This window comes from Hirundo rustica, chromosome 3 (assembly GCF_015227805.2).
Source record: "Hirundo rustica isolate bHirRus1 chromosome 3, bHirRus1.pri.v3, whole genome shotgun sequence".
Taxonomy (NCBI): domain Eukaryota; kingdom Metazoa; phylum Chordata; class Aves; order Passeriformes; family Hirundinidae; genus Hirundo; species Hirundo rustica.
Window position 1 is genome coordinate 95,103,121 of NC_053452.1, and position 20,093 is coordinate 95,123,213.

Here is a 20,093-nt window from a genome sequence, read left to right on the forward strand (position 1 = left end):
GCAAAAACTGCACCGGAAAAAGTGTCCACAGACACGTGCACATATTTAGATCGGCCGAATTGGGGGATATGTGTCACGTCAGTCTGCCACAGCTCACAGCTGTTCAGACCTCTGGGGTTTACTCCTGCACTCAAGGTGGGGAGTGCATGCTGATTACATGAGGGACACGTAGCCACAATTGCCTTGGCCTGTTCCCGGGTGATGTGAAACCGGCGAACAAGGCCAGGCGCGTTCTGATGATGAAGCTGATGGCTGAGCTTTGCCTGCTCAAAAATGCTTGGCAATGGGGCCATCGCTGCAGGAGCGGCAAGAGCATCAGCCCTTCTGTTCCCCTCAGCTATGAACCCCGGCAAATCGGTGTGTGATCTTGTATGCATCACAAAAAATGGCTGCTCCCTGTGGGAGACAAGCTTGACAAGCTTAGAAAGCAGCTCAAAGAGTGCGGTGTTAGACACTTCCTGCAGTATTGCCTGATCTGCCCTCGATACCACCCCCGCTACGTAAGCGGAGTCCGTTACTAAATTGAAGGGTTCGGGGAACCTTTCGAAAGCCCTGACAACAGCGGCCAACTCAGCAACCTGAGGTGATCCCTCCACCTCGGCAACATCTGCCTCCCACTGCTGAGTCTGAGGGTCCTTCCAAGTCATAACTGACTTGTGGGACTTTCCGGACGCGTCCGTGAAAACTGTCAGGGCCTCTAAAGGCTTCCTGCTCCGAACATCTTTCAAATTCAGTGTGAATTTGGCATCCTGATTAAAAATTTTGTGGGCTGGCCGATGAATTGAGATTTGCCCAGTGAAGGAATCTAGAGCAAACTGCAGTGCTTCATTTTCCTGAAGCAGGTGTTCTAACATTGCCTTTGTAATCTGGCCCGATCTTAATCCAATTGGAATGTGAATGCATTCAAAATCACACCCTGCCAATTCCCTGATCCGAACTCTGGCTTTTCGGATCAGTTCAGCCACCAGTTCCTGTGGACGTGTCATTCTCTTGGACCTTTGATGGCTGAGAAAGACCCATTCTATGATTAGAAGTGGGTCCTCTCTGCCCTGGTCCTTTTTGATGTTATTTCTCCATTGGAAAATGACTCCATGGAGGTGTGGCAATTTCCCCATTATTATAAATTTGAAAGGCAGGTCTGGATCACACCTGTGAGCCTGCCGAGTGGACATGAGATGCTGTACCCTTTCCAGCACCTCCTTCGCTTCCGGGGTTAGTTCCCTGGGAGAACTCAGCTCCTCTCCCCCTTTCAATAAATTGAAAAGAGGGGCTAGGTCCTCAGTTGTGAGGCCCAGCCAGGGTCTCACCCAATTCAATGCCCCACACAGCTGATGGACATCTGCAAGGGTCTGAATTTTGGCCTTGATTTCCAATTTTTGCGGCACAATGGTCCGCTTGCCAATTTCCAGCCCCAGGTACCTCCAAGGTGGCATCCTTTGAACCTTGTCTTCCTGCAGCTCAAACCCTGCAACAACCAATGCATTAATTGTCAGGTCAAGTGCGTGGGACAAGACATCATCGGTGGGAGCACACACAAGCACATCATCCATATAATGACGGATGATTGCTTTCTCTGCGGCTACGCGGACCGGGGACAGCAAGGAAGCCACATACCACTGGCAGATGATAGGTGACACCTTCATCCCTTGGGGAAGAACCCTCCAATGGTAGCGTTTCCTCGGGGCCTCTCGGTTAACAGTGGGAACCGAGAATGCAAAACATGGTGCATCGTCAGGGTGTAGGGGAATATGGAAGAAACAATCTTTTATATCTATAACAGCCAATTTCCAATTTTGTGGGAGCATGGTCGGGGTAGGCATCCCAGGTTGAAGAGAGCCCATGTCTTCTATCACGTTGTTAATTTGTCTGAGATCTTGGAGGAGTCTCCACTTGTCCTTCCCCGGCTTCCGGATAACAAAAACCGGCGAATTCCAAGGGCTGGTGGTCTCTACAATGTGACCCTTATCTAACTGCTCCTCCACGAGCTCTTCGAGCGCCTTCAATTTCTGTTTTGAAAGCGGCCACTGTTCAACCCACACTGGTGCATCTGTTTTCCAATTCAGCTTGTGGGTAGGGCGCTCCTCAGCGACCGCCGCCCAAAAATCCTGTGGGGGGTCTGGGATGTCAATCGTGACTCCCCACTGGGCCATCAGGTCTCTCCCCAACAAGGGTTCCCTATAATCCAAAACAAAAGGGCGTAAACTGGCCAACTGCCCTTTTGGCCCCTTAATTTGCACCACACTCTTTGATTGTTTGGCCAATTGCATTCCCCCTATTCCTTGCACGTGTCCTGCCACGTTTTCCAAGGCCCAACGTGACGGCCAGTGCTTGGCTGGGATTACAGTCACATCTGCGCCTGTGTCGAGCAGGCCTGTGATGTTAATGGCCTCATCACCCACTTGTAACTCACATCCCACCTGGGGTTTCACTTCGGTGATGTTGTGCACGGGACAAGCTGTTGGTATGTTGTCTTCTTCCAGGTGTTCCCAGGTGGGTATGATCTGGGCAACTGTCTGCCCTTTAGGTAGGAATGTTGGTGGGTGAGTGCAGCGTAGCCAGAGAACGAACTTTCTAGGATTGTTATCAAGTGTTCCTGGAAGAATTTCGATCTCTTTTGGGGTGTGTTTGCAGTCTCCCACAACGATGAGCTTACCTTTGACCCTTGGCCAGGTACCCTGCTCACTGTTGTCAACTGACACAAAATTCCAGTTGTCGTCTTTCAGGTGCAAACCCTCCATGAGCTGCAACCTGTAGGGGGTATATTTAGAATTGGTTGTCAAAATTGGTTGTGCCATGTCACGGTCCGTGTAAGTCATTTCCAGGGTGTTATGTTTGCTGCCACCCTGAATGGGGCATTGCAGCTTCTCCTTCTTTTTCCCTTGGCTCCCTTTCCTCTCCCCTCCTGCCTGGTCCACCCCATTTTTTTCCTCACGCAGGGCAGACCTGCGCTCTTTCACCAGTTTTTTTGTGAGGGTTTAAACCCTCTCCCTTTTTCCCCTTCCCCTCCCCCTTTTTTGTTTTTGAGGTCCTCTACTTCTTTCTTGAGGGGGCATTTGGAAACCCAATGCCCCCAATTCCCGCACAAAAAACACTTCTGGGAGCTTTGCGCAGAATGCTTCTTCCCGGTGTTCGGTGTTTTTCGGGAATCTTCAGTTTCCATGGCTGCAACTTGATGAGGTTTGGGCCGTGGACCTGTAGAGAAGCTCATACAAGGCACTTTTACCTGACATACCTGAAGCATGTCTGGTAAGGTTGGTTTGGGGTGTAGGGGTAAACTTAAAATTGCAGCACGACATAAATCATTTGCATTTGAAAACGCAATCTCCGATAAAATGTGTTCCCGAGCCATTTCAGTTTTGACCTGAGCTTCAATAGCTCGGGACAGCCTTTCCTCAAAATCTGTGAAAGACTCACTTTGGTCCTGCCTGATTTTCGAATAAGAAATCGCAGGACCTTGTGTTTGCATGCTGAAGAATGCAGTCAGGGCTGTCTCTCTCACTACGTGGAGGCACTGGACAGGAATGACCACTTGGTCAGTGGCTTCTGCCCACTGCCCCTCCCCAGCCAGGTGGTCGAGAGTGAGAGGGATTCCCTGAGCATCAACTCTGGTGTTAACATGGTTGAGGAGCCCTGGTAAGGCCTCCTGGAGCAGCCTTTTCCAAGCTGTGACCCATAGGATGTACTCTGTTGAGTTTAGCAAGCAAGAAAACAGGTACTTTAAATCAGCAGGCACTACCTCCTCTGCAGAGAGATCTGCTCTGAGAAGCCCTCTGAAATATGGTCCATCATGGCCATATATCCTGTGAGCTTTGCAGATCTCTTTGATGGTGGCTCGGGGAAATGGGTGGTACTCTGCCCTGTTGTTACCACCGCGGGCATTGCGGAAGGTAACAGGGGCAAGGGTGGGAATGGAGCAGGAGCTGGCAGCTGTCTCTGCTCTCGTTCTCTGCTCGGGCACTTCCGGGTTTGAGGGCGCTGGGACGCCTGTGCCCTGAGGCACTTGGTTGCCTGGCAACCGAGTCCCTGCAAGGGCCGCGGCTTGCCCCGGGGGTGACATCATCGAGGAGTGGGGGGGCGGGGGGGATCCCGGGGGAGCGGGGGTCGAGCCCCGGCGGGGCGGGACCGGGACCGGGCTGCTCCGGGGCGGGCGGGCCGGCGGCGGCGGGGGGGAAGGGGTGCTGCAGTGCGCACGCGCAGCCACAGGGGGCTGGGGGGGGCAGCGCGGCCGCGGCACGCGGGGCGGGGGCGGGGCCCCGCGGGTCGGGGCCGGCACCACGTGGGGTGGGGGCGGGGCCGCGCGGCGCAGGGCTGGGGTGGGCGGGGTCACGCGGCAGGCACCCGACGTCACAGGGGTAAGGCAGGGCGGGGAAGGGGGCGGGGCCGCGCGCTGCGGGCACCACGTCACCGGGGTAGGGAGGGGTGGGCAGTGCTGAGGGGGCGGGGGAGTCCCCCGCCATGCAGTCTCCGCCATCTTGGGAACCCCGAGAGGACCACGTGGACCTGGACCCGATTCTACCCCCCACGGAAAACCTAACGCGGCATTTTTGAACCGGGAAAAGCGGGGAGGGAGGGTTGTCCCGTGCAGCATGGCCAGTGCTGTCTGAGACTTCCCTCCTGGCCCTACCGGGCCAGCACGGGCGTGGAGGCTGGGGTGCCCCGGAGGCAGAGTGAGCGGGCGGGACCCCTGCCGCTCCATCGAGAGCGCTTTCCCGGGGACATGGGGACCGGGGAAAAGAGGTGGGGGGAGGAGGGGGAGAACACGTTTCTCCGTTGGGCTCTTTCGGCATTCCCTTTTGAAATTGAATTGCCGAATTTAACTTCATTGCTACAGTAAAATACTTTGTAGCCTTTTTGTCCCCAGTTTGAATCAACCTAATTAATTCCTTTTCTACAGTGCCACAGAAATGTGGGCTGCAGAGACTGTCCGGAGAGACTTGGGGAAAATGCACATGAACCCAGCGAACAAAACTTCTTAACTCGCCTTTTGAGATTTTCAATTTAGCCTCGTTAACTACTGACGCATAATTATAATACAACCTTTTCTGAGCAATCGTGAGCTTTCCGCCCATGTTTCGATACTAAGTTGCTTTTGAACCCAAACCCAGATGAAAAGCACTCCCCCAGCGACCCCGTTCGCTCAAAATCACAGGAGGTTTAACCCTTTACCTGTGCAGCTATTTTTGGAGGATTTTTTCCTCCCCAATAGACCCCCCTCCCTCGGGGGAACCCTAAAACCAGTAAGTATGTCCCTTTGCGGGTATACTTACCTGTTCCTGTGCCTGGGGGGTGCGTGGGTCTGGATGTTCTGCTGCAAGAAGGACTCCGGTCGGGGCTCGAAGCTCCCCTTCTTTCCCCTGGAGCTTGCCTTGTTTAAAAGTCAATTTCACAGGGGTGCGTGACGCCCAGAGACTGTTCTTCGGGCTAAATCAGCCCCAGTCCGTTCGCAGGGTCCGCCTCGTCTCCGGAGGTCCCTGCGTGGGCGCTGGACGCTCTGTCACCGTGGAGCCGTGCTCCACGTGGTCCAAGCTGCTTCTGCCGGCGTGGTGTGCCCCACGTTGGCGCGCCAATTGCGTCCGGTTGTGTCCCCGCTCCGGGTGGGAGCTGACCCCCAGCTAGCTCGGGTCAACACAGACACAAAGTTTCCAGTTCGTTTTGGCTTCTCAGCTTGGCAGCTGGACCCAAAGGTGACAGTCAACAGCAGCAGAAGAGAAAAGGCTGGCTCTCAGTTTAGCAGGTTAAAGGATGTTTATTAGCAGAGATCTCCAAGCTCCGAGGCGAGCGGCTGAGAACCCAGTGGCTGAGAGCTTCCAGGCTGAGAACCCAGTGGCTGAGAGCTTCCAGGCTGAGAACCCAGCGGCTGAGAGCTTCCAGGCTGAGAACCCAGCGGCTGAGAGCTTCCAGGCTGAGAACCCAGCGGCTGAGAGAGCTTCCTCCTCCCTCCCACCCCCTATAAGCGGGGGAGGGTCCCAGGGAGGATACAAAAAGACAACAAATCAGGGATTTCAGGGGGTAACAAGGTGTGCCCACCCCCAAGCTTCAGACCACTAAAATCCAGAGCTAAAGGAATTTCCCCCAGGCTACCTATCACCTGAAGCTCTCTCACGGAGATTTCACAATCCGGGAGGGACCCCGGGAGTGATTGACAAGCTGCCCCAGAGAGGGGGGTTGGGGCAGAGGGGATGTTACATGTCATGTGAGGTATGGGATGATTGACACAAAACACCTTATTATACAGACAACACACAAGGGATACAGAATTGGGGATACAGTGAAACGAACCATAACATAAACTTCTTACAAAAATCTAATAAAACAGTTCTGCACCACCACAGTAGATTCTTCATTTTAAAAAGATTGCTGAAAGTGGGAATTTTAAGGAAGACTAAATTACCAGCTTCAGTAACTTTCAATGAATTTTTTACTTTGTCCCTTAGGTACTTTTAAGAATCCTGTAATAACAATTTAAACACTTGCATTATAGTGGTAGGCTTTTAGAAGAAGTGAGTAACAAGACTTTCCACTGACTTGCATGGAAACTCATTACCTTGGAAAGTAAGGCCATTTTTTAATCAGTGCTGGAATTCCAGCACTCAGATCTGAAGACGTAATAGTTGGGGACTGAGAAGTCTAAGTAACCTGTGAATTCAGAAAAACGCCCACCATGAATAAATAAAAAAATTTAAAGATACTCTTGAAAACATTCCACAGTGTAGTGTGTAATGAGCAAACAAGGGTTTGTCACATGCTTCTTATGGGGGAAAATATGGGAGAACAAGTATCGTGGAGCTATTCTGAGTATGCTATTCCAGTCTTACACCTAAAAGCTGATTCTGTTGATAGGAAGTGAAAAACAGGAGTAGAGTAGAAGTGAGAATGCCCCATTAAGTAATTTTATCTTTATTTTATCAGGAACTGAGGCTTATGTGATCATGTTATCCTGTCAATTTGTGCCCATTCGATCTTTTTTTCCCAGGTAATTTATCAAGTTAGCTGCATTTCTTTGCACATTGCCAAGCCTCTGAGATTTGTGAAAATACGCATTCTAATGAAGGAACCTGACTGTATCATTGTTCCTATGTATGTAAAGTATGCTTCATGCAGGCAGGAGGAAGAAATCTCACAAATATTCCTACACTGAAACAATGTAAAACCAAAATCATAACTTACTATACACAGTAGTCTGATACTGTGTCTGAAAAGTAGAATCACCTGTGAATTTCAAATCGGGTTTTTATGATCACATATAATTAACTGGGAAAATCACTCCATTTAATCTATTAGGGAGAAGGCTTTAGTTTATAAAGATGGCTACAGATATCTCAGCCTACCTGAGAAATATTAGACTGTTTAGTGAACAAGACCTTAAAACTAGCACATGGGGACACTCAACAGCAGCACAGTCAAAACATGCTAACACTGACTCTGCTAGAGAAGGTTCTGGACAGAAATGTCAAGGTGGGCATAGGTGCATCCCACCTGCCCTCTCTGGCAGCTAGCTGCAGACAATTGAATTATTCTGACTTTCAGACATTGCCCCACACAGCCACTTGCTCATTTTCCCCTGAGAGAATGGGAAAAGAGAACTGAAAGGGTAGAAGTGCGAAAACTTATGGGTTGAGATAAAATGAGTTTAAGTGGTAAAGCAATTAAAAGCAAAATGAAAATTTTAAAAGGTATGGCTGCACATGCAAGCAAAGCAAAACAAGGAATTCTTTCATAATCTCCCAAGGCCAGGCAGCTGTTCAGCCATCTCTAGGAAAGCAAGACTCTATCACTCATAGCAGTGACTTGGGAAGACCAACAGCATCACTCCAAATGTCACAACATCATCACTACAAGTGTCATTTGCTTCCTTATCTTCGTTATTGCTGAGCAGTGCTTGCACAGAGCCAAGGCCTTTTCTGTTCCTCACACCACCCAACCAGTCAGAAGGCTGGTGGGAGGGAACATAAGGAGTCTGAACGGGACGCAGCCAAAACAGCTTACCCCAATTTTTCAACTTTTTGTTACTCTAATTCTATTTTTATAACCATTTTTATTACTATTAAACTTTTAAAATTTTATAACAAGTGATTGGCGTTTTTCACATGTACAGTATTGGTTCAGACTGGAAGACAGACTGCAGTGACAAGGCACAGTCCTGGGAAAGCACACTGACCAGCCACCTGCTCACATGCAACTCAAGCTCTCTACCCTCTCTTCCTTTGTTTTTCAACATTTTCTTGTCCCCAATACACCTTTTACTGCCTTGGATATTCCAGCCCAGCTATAAATCTTGCACATTTCTGCTAGATCTTTGCGTTTATCTTGGTTTGCTTGATTTAGTCAGGCAGCCTAATGAACTGCAGCCACCATACGCATACCTGGTACGCTACCCTCAGGACCAAAATCAACCTAAAATCCTACCCTGTCTGATACCTACTAAGGACAAAACTAGCACAAAAAGAGAACTTCTGTTGTAAAGTCCACATCAGTCATGAGTGGACGTCTATAAAAAGCTGTGAATATGATGCAAAGATGCTATTCCTTACTTCCCTTCATAAGACAGTATTAAAGGACAGTTAAGAATGCACTCAACTTTTCCTAATTTCACTTTACATTTAAGCAATTTCTGCATTTCTTTCAAGGACATTATCTGATTGCTTTCCTACTCATTTACAATTTGAGCAATGGTTAGCAGGAGGTAATATGGCCTAATTAGAAGAATTTTGAATGAGAATGTGGCCCAGACATTGACAAAGTTTGTGCAAACAATCTAGAGGATTCATTTACTAATAACATATTTTGTTAGGCAAAATTTGTCTAGAAGAAATTGCATCAGCACTTCAGCGATAAAGTCATATTTTAAAGCACATTTTATTACTGATTATCATATAATAAAATACACCCATAATAAAAGAAAATTACACTTATAACCCAGTCCTATAGTGAAATACCCAGAGTTTTTAAATACATCTGTCCTTTTCTATTATGTTAAATAGAGCACAACAATAGTTACAGAAATTGAGGGCTGAAATAGGTTCTCAAAGAAGTGAAGTATATATAGTTATCATCTGGCCTGGTAATGAAAAACACAGCCAGTGTATGCCACAGTGATTGGTAAGTGTAGGACAATTTCTACCTTCTTTGAACTACATCCACTAAACAGATGTAGTTATGGATGCCAAAGAATTGAGACAATGCACTCAGGCTGAAGGATTGTTTTCTAAGGCTATATAAACTCATAGAGCTTTGCAAAACAAAGTTCCCCCATGGTTATATTCACAGCATTGTGCAGGACAGCATAGACTGAAAAAACAGTAAATACACAGGTGTCCACAGTTGCTACTCTGAGAATAAAGGGGTGAGGTCTCCAAAAAGCAGAGTCTTCAATGGGTTTAGACGTCCACTGCTGCTACAGGTCTATAAACTCAAGTGTTGCCAAGGATTTGCCATTTTTTCCAGAGCAATGCCATAATTATACCAAAATTGCCGCTGTGTACATAACCTTTTCCTTCAGCCTTGTGGACAAGTTTATGTTAGAGCTTTGTAACCATCCCTAACACTCAGGATGAGGAGTAATTCTGTTAAAAAGTCATGCTTAATTTTGCCATTATATAAACCCAATGCAATGAATTTTTAAACGTATTTTAATTAATGAAACATGTCCTCTGTTTAAATGAGAAATACTCTGTAGCAAAGCTTTCTGGAAAGCAGTAACTAGAAAATTTAACAATATTTCTTCTCACCTTCATTTAACTATTGATATATTCAAATGATAACACCTTGTAAATAAGTTATTTCAGGATGAGATTGTCAAGAAAGTATTACGCATTTTCAGTTCTTTTGAAAAACTGAATAAACACTTGATATATTTTATTCTTTAAATCAATCAGTTTATCAGAAAGACTGCTTAACGAACTGGTAATCAATATATGGCAGATTTTGAAAATTAATCTTCCAGAGGAACATATCTTCCCTGTGATCAATCAGAAAGCTAGACCAGGATGAGAAAGCATTTCCCCCATGCCTCAGTGTTGTAGCCTACCAATCATTAGTTTCATACATCACAAAACAACAACAACAACAACAACAAAAAAACAACAACAAAAAAAACACCTCCACCTTGTGGTGCGCAGATGTACCAGTTTTTCTAGCAAAAAAATAACATACTAATGAAAAATATCATTTGAAGGGTGCATCTTGGAGTGTAACATGCATAACTCTTTTTCTGAAGAAAGGCAATATATTTTAGGCACTTTGCAGCACCTTTAGCCTTCGATCACCTTAATATATGTTTATTGTGACAAAAAAAACAGGCCAGGCTTAAAGATTAAGGAAAATAGTAAACAGAGATTGAGCGTTTCACCCAAGTTATACATAAAAAAAAAAAATTATCATATTGTAGTAACATGAAGTTATTTAGAACTTTTTATGGTGTCATCTAATCTGGTTCATAACAATTTCAGCTGTCAGAAACAAGATATATATAATTTTCGGGCATTTGTGTCATGTATTTTTCAAAAGTATTAGATTCACACAGTGTGAAAAATAAATATATTCTGCTTTATTAGAACTGAAATAATCCTAATGATTGTTTTACAATCTGATATAATAAGAAATAAATTTCTCATCAAAGGTATCAAAAAATCCATCTGTGGGAGGGAGGAGTTGCTCACTAGCCCATTAAATGCAGGAGATATTTTTTAATGGAAGAGTTTAATTTATGTATCCCTGAATTTAGCTAAGACTGTGGATATCTGTCCACATGCTGAAGAGATGCAGTAAGTGATTATAAATTTTACAACATCTGAATTCCTTAGCAAGATCTTAGGAATGCCATGGAATAAAACATTTTTAATATGTTCTATACATGCTGGTCTAAAACTACCAAGATGTAGGGGTTTTTCTCATTTAAAAATACTGTATTTGTATTTTTTTGACATTGCAGGGTTGAAGTGGGTTTGTGCATCTAGGTTTTAGTTGTGGAGGGGGCTACAGGGGTGGCTTCTGTGAGAAACTGCCAGAAGCTTCCCACAGCCAATGCCAGATGGCTCCAAGACAGATGCGCCCCTGGTCAAGGCTGGGACAATCAGATACGGCGGCAGTGCCTCTGTGATAACAAGATGAAGGAGAGGAAGGCAAAGAAAACATTATTACACTTATGTAATTGCAGCCAGAGAGGAGCAGGGTGAGGACATGAGAGGAACAGCCCTGCAGACACCAAGGTTCGTGCAGAAGGAGGGGCAGGAGGTGCTCCAGGCACCAGAGCTGGGATTCCTCTGCAGCCCATGGTGCAGCCCATGGTGAGGCAGCTGTACCCCTGCAGTCCATGGAGAACCACAGGGATGCAAAGATTCCCCTGCAGCCCATGGAGGAGACCCACACTAGAGCAGGTGGAAGCCTAAGAGGGGACTGTGACCCCATGAAAGGCCTGTGGAGAGAGCAGCCCACCCTGGAGCACCCTGTCCTTGAAGAACTGCACCCTGCAGAAGAGTGACCCACACTGCAGTAGTTTGTGAAGATGGACTCACATTGAAGAAGTTCAGGGAGAACTATCTCCTATAGAAGCAACCCCAAGCTTGAGCAGGGGAAGGACTCCTCTCCCTGAGCAGCGACAGAAACAACCTGTGATGAACTGACCATAACCCCCATTCCCATCTCCCTGCACTGCTGTGGAACAAGGTAAAGCTGGGAAAGAGGCAGGGGTGAGAGGAAGGTGTTCTTAAGGTCTTATTGTACTTGTTATTGTCCTGCTCTGATTTTGTTAGTAATAAATTCAACCAATATACTTAATTCTAGCCTGATTTTCCTGTGATATTATTTGGTGAGTGATCTCCCCCTATCCTTATCTCAGCTCATGAACCATTCATTATATTTTCTCTCCTCTGTCCAGCTGTGGAGGAGAGTGATAGGGAGTGGGTGGTGTCTAGCATCACGCCAGAGTCAACCCACTACAAGGGGTTTTTTCACCCTCAATGGCAGGGTTCAATTTTAATTGTAAATTACCTCACAAAGTTGTTTCTTATATTAACATGAATTTTTCACAATTATATTTTAGTTTGCCACCTTTTATGTGTAATTTACCTACTTCAGACCCTGGGTTAATAAAAAATTCATTAATGTTTGAATGAAGTCAACTGATATCCTCAACTCATGTTTCACTTGTCAAGTAAAATTCCAGAAGGTTTAATGAGGCAGAAAGAACAGAATAACCTAGTTTTGAAACAATTGCAAAATCATCTCCAAAATTTGGAAATTAAAATTTTATAATGGTGGATCCAATTTAGTTTTACAGGGTCAGTTATGAACGATGTCTGCCTTTGAGATAAGAAACTTACTATAATGCACATATATAATTAATAATTTATGGTATCTATAATGAAAAGGCATCATCAGTTCTCAGGCTGGTACCTCAGTGCTTTCTTCTAACCATGCAATTAGCAAGACCTAACTACAGGGTCAGGGAATTTCAGGTACAGAATTTGTTCCTGACTGATCCTTCTCACACCTGGATTCTTGTTAATGAAGTAAGAATTTCTTTAAACTTCTAGTTTGAAATAGAAATTGTCTATTGACATTACCTAGATTAAAACACTACAGATGAAATAATAATATCTTATGACATTTCACTAAGATATTAGAATGAGGTATTATAATATTTATAAATAAATCACCAAAAGTATATCATGTCTGGAGGCAATAGTCTTTCTACCCTATTAAGAATTCTAATCAACTGAGCCATATACTTAGTAATTAATTATTTAGTCTTTCTCTGACTTGAAAGAATCCATCCACTCTGATGTTGCTTTCACACCCATTTTTTTCTACCATTCTACCTTTCCAACATTTCTATTATAAGAACTACTTTTCATCAAAGTATATTTTCACACAAATATGATCCATTTTTGCATTTGAAGCCAGCACAATCATATATGACAAGTAATCATCAGAGCTCAGTTCTGCATACTTTCTAGTAATGAGTGTCTCCAGAAGCACCAAAATACTTGTCAACTATGCTACTAAAATTGTGTCAAGTAAAGTTAAAAACATCAAAACTGGTCTTGTATCTCTCAAAAATAATTCCTAAGAAACTCATTTTATGATCCTGTATAATTATAGCTTAAAAACATACACAGAAATTGTCGCTGTGTCCTTTTCGGAGCAGTGGCTCCTCCATCCAGGCTAGCTCTGACACTGCGATCAGTTGGGGAACTATCCTCTGGATTTTGGGAACCGGAGGAGCAGCAAAGGGGGTTTTCCCCTTATCATGGGAGAGACCTTGCCAAAGATGGAGGGAGGAGTCAGGTTCAGTTAGTGGACAAAGTCCAAGGTGTTTATACAGCCACACGCAGAGACTTAACTTTGGGGAGTCTCTCCAGCCGAGCCACCCCAGGCAGTCAGCTCTGAGATTAAATACAGAGGAGGGACTAAGGGATGAGGCAAACCAACATCCAATGAGGGAAAAGGTGGGAGTGGAACAGGGTTGGAGGGACATTCAAAGAAACCAATGAGAACATAAAGGGAGGAACCTCCTCGCCTGCTGCTCTATCACTTGATGTCCTTTACCCGAACTCTCCAGAAGCTGGGAGGAAGAATTGAATGACAGACAGGACCCATAGGAGGGGACTAGGAGGAATGTGGGAGGATGGACAGGGAAGGGGGCAGGGACAAACCTTGGAACATAACATTTCTCAGGAGAACAGGGGAGTACAGAACAAACCATTATAATGAAAATAAATAATCTAAAATACAGTAAGAAAATAAATAACACAGAGCACAACGCAACAGAAATCTGCCATCTTTTTCTATGGAATGCCCTCAAGACATTGCATTGATCTTTTGTTCTTGAAGCTGCTCCAATTTATATGAAGACAAAATGATTCAACACATTTACTGTAAAATTAATATAAACACTCTTTTTTTCCTTTTTCACTGTTTCAGAGCAACTTATGGATTCAGAATTTAAAAGGACTATTGTTAACGTATCAAAGTAATCTGACTCACAGGAATGATCAAGATATATATTTCAGCATTTCTTCTACTGATATAATTTTCTCTGACTTGCATGATTTTGCATAACTTCTCATTTTATCAGTTTCTTTCAATATCATGTAACTGATTTGAAATTACAAAATAGCCACTTCAAGCACAGTTGCATTACTGTCTCACAAAATTGAATATTTCTGGCTTTATTTTCATAATGTTTTCCTCTCAAATTAAACCAAGCATCCCACCCCCAATATCATAGAATCATAGAATAGCTTGGGTTGGAAGGGTCCTCAAAACACACCTAATTCCAACACCCCTGCCATGGGGAGGAACACTTTTCACTAGACCGGGTGGCTCTAAGTCCCATCCCACCTGGCCTTGAACATTTCCAATGATGGGATATCCACAGCATCTCCGGGCAACCCGTTCCAGTGCCTTACCACTCTCACAACAAAATTTCTTCCTAATACCTAAGCCAAACCTGCCCTCTTTCAGTTTAAAGACATTGCCCTTTGTTCTGTTTCTACAAGCTCACATAAAAAGGATGTTCCCATCTTTCTTGCAGGCTCCTTTCAGGTAGTGAAAGAACACAGCTCATCTTGAAGCAGTCTCTTCCCCAGACTGAACAAACACAATGCTCTTTGTCTTTATAGCAGAAGTGCTCAATCACTCTAATAACACTGGTGTCCCTCCTCTGGACTCATACATCGTCAATGTCTTTCTTGTGCTGGGGACTCCAGAGTCCTCCTCATGGGGTCACACAAGAGTTGAGAGGAGATGCATAATCCTCTTCTTCAACCTGATGTCTTTGTTGCTTTTGGCGCAGCCCAGGATGCAGGCATAACTTTCCAGCAGCACTTGGTTACTTCCAGCATCTCCTCGTGCTTGCCTGTGCTGCGTGCATTCATGTGAAGGCTCATCAGCTGGGCTTTCAGCTATGTTGCCTTCCTATAGGAACACCTCTTAAATCCTTTGCGATATTTCCCTGGTGTTTCTCTGCTGGCTTCTGTTTCCTCAGGAGTTCTTGGGTCATCTCTGTAAGACTGCAAATGTATGCTGGTGTGGCCAGCACATTTCAGAACCAGTGGCAGAGTGCCCTCACTGGCACCTGTCCCTCTAACCCTTCCATATCACCCCACAATTTGTCAGGGACAAGCTCCCTGGACATGGCTTTTGTCCAGGTGGGGCTGGGCATGGTCCCTGCTGGCTCACACATGCAAGTCAGAGCAGCCTTTGAGTGACAACTCCACTGCTTCCTGCATGGGGGGTGAGGTTGGGGTGGCTCTCTCTGCTCTGGTTCTGAGTCCTTGCTGGGTAGGAAAGCTCATCTGCCTCCCACAAAGTAATCCTCAACTCCAGAGCACCTCATCTTTGAAACATACAGTTTATTACATGCATATATATATATGTGTGTGTGTGTGTGTGTGTATGTGTGTGTGTGTGTGTGTGTGTGTGTGTGTGTGTGTGTGTGTATACACATGATGTATTTCTTCAAAAGATAGGAGGGAATTTAGGACATTTTAAAAAATGTTATTTTTTTCAGGAAGTTATAGCAATACATTAAACTAAGGGACAAGCTTGGGTTATAGTAGTAGTTATATAAATAGATTTAGATGGATTTTTACACTCTCTCAGGAAGTAAATTCACAAATGGCCTGATCTAATTCTCATTCAAATCAATAGCAGCCTTTGGTAGGCTTTAAGACTAGTCTATTTAATCTTTCTGTATCTCAGTTATTCTGCTGTAAATGGAGGATATCTCCTTTAATCATAGAAGTGAAGTCAGCATGAATGTTTAATAATTTATAAAGAGTCAAACAGTGCTCAGAGGTAGGCCATAAAATCAAGCTCCTTTCTATATCTATTACTGAAAATACTGCACAATGTCCAGCTCCTCTAAGCTGTGTGCCCCAGCTGGGGAAAAAGGATCATTGCTCAGATGATCCTGAAATCTCCTATCCTTCTTCTTTGATGGGGCAGGAAAAAGATGCGTTACAGGCCCTACTCCAAAACAATGTCTAAAAGGATGTTATTTTTTGACATGCATCTCCTACTTTATGTCTAACCATCCTTTCTAGTTATCTGTATCTGTAGTTATCTAGTTATCTAGTTATCTGTATATACTAGAGACTTGAGTCATGTTCCCAAATACACCCTCTGTTCAGCTAGAGCACTTGCTCTATTGCCACACATAGTCACTGGATGGGAGGCAGAAAATGCTTTGCCTATATTTATAAGCACTACCAGCAACAATCTAATCTCTCTCTGTAAATACTGGGTGGTTTCATTCATTACTGTTATTCAGTGAAGTTCCTCTCTTTTGATATCCTTTAATATGGCTGAGTATTATCTGGATGAGTATGAGCAGGCACAGACCAAAGCCAGCCCAGGCACTGTGCTGGCAGTGAAATGGTATTCTGGACCAAAGGGCAATGTTCAAGGATGTGCCTTGCTCCTGTGCAAGTTTACCCACACAGCTGCACTCAGACTGCTCTCAAAGCAATAGAAAGAGCAATTTCTGGTCTAAAACTGGGTATTAGAACTGCTTAAGCCAAGGGAAGAAATTGACATATGTCACTGTGTCCAATTCGCGCTGACCCGCGCGTCCACAGGCTAGCTCAGAGTTTCACTGTGACAACGTGGTATGATCGGAGCAGCGGACGAAGCGCGCCGCTTCCTCTCTGTGGGATCTTGGATCCCACCCTCAGCGACGGGCACGTTGATGACGTAAGCGACCTCGGCAACTGAATGAAAGGCGGACTCTCCCGAGCAGGATGTAACGTAGGTTTATTGAGGCAGAGGGAGTGCAGGGCTCTGCACGCTGCACCTGCTGCCCAGGAGAGACCCTGAGGCCAGGCACACGGCAGGTTTTAAGGGGGGTGGAAACAGGAGTGGCGACAACCGGTCAGCCAGTCACAGGAATCGGGGGGTTAACCGGGGATGTGAACCATGGAACTGGGGACTGTGGTGGTTTCAGGCAGATTTTGGGAGAAACCCTCCCACGGGGCCCCCCTCCCCTCCTCCAACTGGTTCGGGAAAAAAGATTTCCTCAGAGAGAAGTGGAAAAAACCTGTTTATTAAACAGGCAAAGCACTCCCAGCACAATACCCGATGACAAGAGCTTCGTGCCGCTTACGGAGGGATAACAAACTTAAAGAAAGTCTCCACTTGAGGGTCGTCACTGTGCTCCACCGCTCCGTCTCTGCTGACGCTGGGAGAAAAGGAGATGTGCAGGGCTGGTCTTGGTGGGGTGGGTCCCCTGTGGAGGCCCCCGGTGCTTCCCCAGGTCCTTAGTCCGGAGAGGTTGGAACAGTTCCGAGGAGAGGGCAAAAAAAGCAAAAAGGAAGGAAAAAAAACCGACAAAAAAAGAAAAAGAAAAAAAAAAGCAAAAAGCTTCAGCTATTCTACAGCGTCTAACTACGCTAGCACTAAACTAACTGCCTGGGAAAAAACAACAGAGCTTCTTTCGTCTTGCCGTGTTCCAGCTCCCCCGCTTCAAGGTCACTCCGATGAGCAGAGTTTTCCTGGGGAAAAACAAACCACCCTTGCCCTCCCCCCTGCACCCAACAGACGATTGGGGATACACAGTCACCCCAGGACATCTTCCACCCCTTATCCCCATATTGTTGACTTACAGACAGAACCAATACATATTCCACATAAAACTTCCATCCATTCTCCCCACAAAAAAAAAAGAATACAAGCAATACCCATCATGCTCCTGTCACGTTCCACACTGAGCCACTGAATCCAGGCCCCAGGCTGCAGGGCAGCAGGATTCCTCTCTCACTTACTCATACCTTCAACACTTGCTCATATTTTCAACACTTAACACATACCCTCTCACTTACACATTTCCTTCTCTTTCATTCTGCGTGGTTTAATGTACAGACAATGGCAATTACATTCAGCAGACAGTGATGTTTGTAAATGATTCTCACCCAACAATCAGATCTCCCTGAGGTACACATCGTGTTGTTCCATCTTTCTGCATTATCCACCATGTGCAACCTGGTCCCTGAGCAAAGACAACCCCACGAATGGGTTTGTCTGAACTTGAGGCAGACTTGATCCACACTGTCTTCCCTAACAGACCTCTGGCATGCACCACTGGGACTTTATCTCCATCTATTGTATGCAGAGGCTCAGCCTGGGCAGGGCCTGCTCGGTTGGTGGAGCCTCGGGTGTTGACCAACCAGGTGGCCTTTGCCAAATGCTGCTCCCAATTCTTGAAAGATCCCCCACCCATCGCTTTCAATTGGGTTTTTAACAATGCATGGTGCCTCTCCACTTTGCCTGCAGTGGGTGCATGGTAGGGAATATGGTACACCCACTCAATGCCATGTTCCCTAGCCCAGGTGTTAATAAGGCTGTTCTTGAAATGAGTCCCGTTGTCTGACTCAATTCTCTCGGGGGTACCATGCCTCCACAGGACTTGCTTTTCAAGGCCCAGGATGGTGTTTCGGGCAGTAGCATGGGGCACAGGGTAGGTCTCCAGCCACCCCGTGGTGGCTTCCACCATTGTGAGCACGTAGCGCTTGCCTTGGCGGGTTTGGGGAAGGGTGATGTAGTCAATCTGCCAGGCTTCCCCATACTTATACTTGGACCATCGCCCGCCATACCATAGCGGCTTCACCTGCTTGGCCTGCTTGATGGCAGCAGACGTCTCACAGTCATGGATAACCTGAGAAACACTGTCCATGGTTAGATCCACCCCTCGGTCTCGGGCCCACTTATAGGTGGCATCTCTGCCCTGATGGCCTGAGGCATCATGGGCCCATCGAGCTAAAAACAACTCTCCCTTGTGTTCCCAATCTAAATCAATCTTTGAGACCTCTATTTTTGCTGCCCGATCTACCTGCTCATTGTTTCGATGCTCCTCATTAGCTCTACTCTTGGGGATGTGGGCATCTACGTGGCAAACTTTCACAGGTAGTCTCTCTACCCTGGTAGCAATGTCTTTCCACTCCTTAGCAGCCCAAATTGGTTTCCCTCCACGCTGCCAATTAGCCTCTTTCCACCTCTTCAGCCATCCCCACAGAGCATTGGCTACCATCCATGAATCGGTATAGAGGTAGAGCCTCGGCCACCCCTCTCTTTCAGCAATATCCAAGGCCAATTGAACAGCCTTGAGTTCTGCGAGTTGACTTGATCCACCCTCTCCTTCAGTGGCCTCAGCAACCTGTCGTGTGGGGCTCCACACGGCTGCTTTCCACTTCCGGTTCATCCCTACAATACGACAGGAACCGTCAGTGAAAAGGGCATAATGCGTCTCCTCTGCTGGCAATTGGTTGTATGGTGGAGCCTCTTCAGCCCGTGTCACTTGCTCTTGTTCTTCATCTGTGAGGCCAAAGTTTTCACCCTCAGGCCAATTGGTAATTATTTCCAAAATCCCAGGGCGATTCAGTTTACCCATACGGGCGCGCTGCGTAATAAGAGCAATCCACTTGCTCCATGTGGCATCAGTGGCATGATGGGTGGAGGGAACCTCCCCTTTGAACATCCACCCTAGCACAGGCAGTCGAGGTGCCAGGAGGAGTTGCGTCTCTGTACCAATCACCTCCGAAGCGGCTTGAACTCCTTCATAGGCTGCTAAGATTTCCTTCTCAGTTGGGGTGTAATTGGCTTCAGACCCTCTGTAACTTCGGCTCCAGAATCCCAGGGGTCGGCCTCGAGTCTCCCCAGGCACCTTCTGCCAAAGGCTCCAGGACAGGCCATTGTTCCCGGCTGCTGAGTAGAGCACGTTCTTCACATCTGGTCCCGTCCTGACTGGGCCTAGGGCCACTGCATGAGCGATCTCCTGCTTGATCTGGGCAAAGGCTTGTTGCTGCTCAGGGCCCCAGTGGAAATCATTCTTTTTGCGGGTGACCAGGTAGAGAGGGCTCACAATCTGACTATACTCGGGAATATGCATCCTCCAGAAACCTATAGCACCTAGGAAAGCTTGCGTCTCCTTCTTATTGGTTGGTGGGGACATCGCTGTAATCTTGTTGATGACCTCAGTGGGAATCTGCCGCCGTCCATCTTGCCACTTTATTCCCAGGAACTGGATCTCATGAGCTGGTCCCTTAACTTTACTCTTCTTGATAGCGAAACCAGCTTCCAGGAGGATCTGGATGATT